Below are 2500 nucleotides of genomic sequence, written 5' to 3'. Positions count from 1 at the left end.
CACCACCCAAAGGCCGCTTGCGGCGCGAGGAAGCTCTCGAAGGGGGAGACGCCAACCACGGAGGCCCGGGGCCTCGGCGCGAGCTCAAATCCCCCCTTCTCTCCTCCCCACAGGCAGGGCCCCCCCCCAGCCACGGAGGCGGGGGGGGGGGACACCGTGTCTGCACTTAGGGGGACGGAGGGCCCAGCGGCCCTGCGAGGACACCTGCGTGCCTGTGGGTGGTGCGGTCAGAGACACAGAGTCAGGCCAAAAACAACCAACACGCATGGACACCCTCCTGAACATTTGGCTGGGCTTGTGTTTTTCTGAGCTCATCACCTCCGTTGATCAAGACCACTCCCATGAAACGTGAATCTGCCACCCTCCCCTCAAACTCCATCCAGCCACTTGTCTTTGGCAGGCAGACCGGGGAGTGTGTTCCGAGTTGGCGGGCAGGCGGTTGGGTGTCCCCAGGAGAGCTTCGATCCTTGCCGTTCTGGCTCTGAACCTGACCGGAGTGAGTGGATCCGGGTGATCTCTCGTGTCTTTGTTTGAAACTCTTGGCGGGAGAAGGGAGATCCCCCCCATGCCAAGTGACAAGGCCAAAAAGGAGGAAAAGCCCATTCCACTTGAGTCCAAACACCTGCTCTCCCAATCAAGCAAGTTTCTTGAACTGGCTAGCCGTCCACCCTCCCCCGTGACCTCTGGCCCAAGGTGCCCCTCCCACGCAGCCTCCTTCCACAGCCCGAGGGCATTCATTCCAGAGTTGGGGCGGGCGGCCCGGCGGACCGCCCCCCGCCGGACCATCTAAAAGAGCAACTGACAGGCAGCTGTCGAGAGAGCCGGCGGCCGCAGCCCGGGAGCTCCCGGGGGCGACCGGCGGGGACTCGTTGCCAGACAGGGTCCGTCCTAGTGCTCATTTCTACGCTCAGTCACCGACGCGGACAGGAGAACGGGACGCGACAACACTTCTGCAGAAAGTCCCTGGGTGAGGTACGACGACCGGACGGACGGGAGGAGAGGGGACGGGAGGGGGAAAGATTCTTGACTTCCCACCCACGGGGCAGCGGAATGCTCTCCCATCAGAGGGGGACCGCAGGCCAATGTCAGGCGGCGCGAGCACCCGCGCCGAGAAATACCTCGCCTTCACCCCGGTCCCTGTCACCACCTTTCAGCATACCAGGAGAAACACCTTTTGTGACCCCGACGACGGCTCTTTTGGGAAAAGCCCCGCACAGCAACAGGACAAACAAAAGACGCACGCACGCACGCACGCGCGCGCGCGCACACACACACACACACACACACACACACACACACACACACACCCCTTCATATTGAAGGTACCCCTGTGTGTGTGTGTGCGCGCATGGTGTGTGCAAAACAAAAGACGCACACAACATGCACACCCCCCCACCCCTTCATGTTGAAAGTACCCCTCCGTATTATGGCAGTGAAACAAAAAGGAAAGGCACACACCCATCACCCACATAACCGCAACGAGAAAACTCAACGCATCTTAAAAGAAAACGCAAATGCCAGAGAACGGGTCGTACTGGCGACTCCGGCCGCCAAGGTCAATGCGACCCGGGAACGCAAGGCCATACAACAGCCCATTACGACAAAGCCAAGCAAGGCCGGGCCAGCTGGTCGACCCGCCGCTCCCTCGGCCCAGAGGCCAAGTGGGGCCCCGGCCCGCTGGTCGACCCGGAGCTCCGGCGGCCCGGCGTCCAAGTGGGCCACGCCACACACGCCATCACCCCGGTCCCTATCACCCCCTTCCCACGTACCAGGAGAAACCCCTTTTGTGACCCCGACGACGGCTCTTTTGGGAAAAGCACCGTACAGCAACAGCACAAACAAAAGACGCACACACCATGTGCGCACACACACACACACGCACACGCACACCTTCATGTTGAAGGTACCCCTGTGTGTGTGTGTGTGTGTGTGTGTGCGTGCGCGCGTGCGTGCATGGTGTGTGCAAACCAAAAGACGCACACCCCATGCGCGCGCGCGCACACACACACATACACCCCCCTTCATGTTGAAAGTACCCCTACATATTATGGCAGTGAAACAAAAAGGAAAGGCACACACCCATCACCCACATAACCGCAATGAAAAAACTCAACGCATCTTAAAAAGAAAACGCAAATGCCAGAGAACGGGTCGTACTGGCGACTCCGGCCGCCAAAGTCAATGCGACCCGGGAACGCAAGGCTATACAACAGCCCATTGCGACAAAGCCAAGCAAAGCCGGGCCAGCTGGTCGACCCGCCGCTCCCTCGGCCCAGAGGCCAAGTGGGGCCCCGGCCCGCTGGTCGACCCGGAGCTCCGGCGGCCCGGCGTCCAAGTGGGCCACGCCACACACGCCACACACGCCATCCCCCCGGTCCCTATCACCCCCTTTCCACGTACCAGGAGAAACCCCTTTTGTGACCCCGACGACGGCTCTTTTGGGAAAAGCACCGTACAGCAACAGCACAAACAAAAGACGCACACACCATGTGCGCGCACA

The sequence above is a fragment of the Cervus canadensis genome, chromosome 3 (genome assembly GCF_019320065.1).
Source record: "Cervus canadensis isolate Bull #8, Minnesota chromosome 3, ASM1932006v1, whole genome shotgun sequence".
NCBI lineage: Eukaryota > Metazoa > Chordata > Mammalia > Artiodactyla > Cervidae > Cervus > Cervus canadensis.
Note: the sequence above shows the minus strand (reverse complement) of the source record.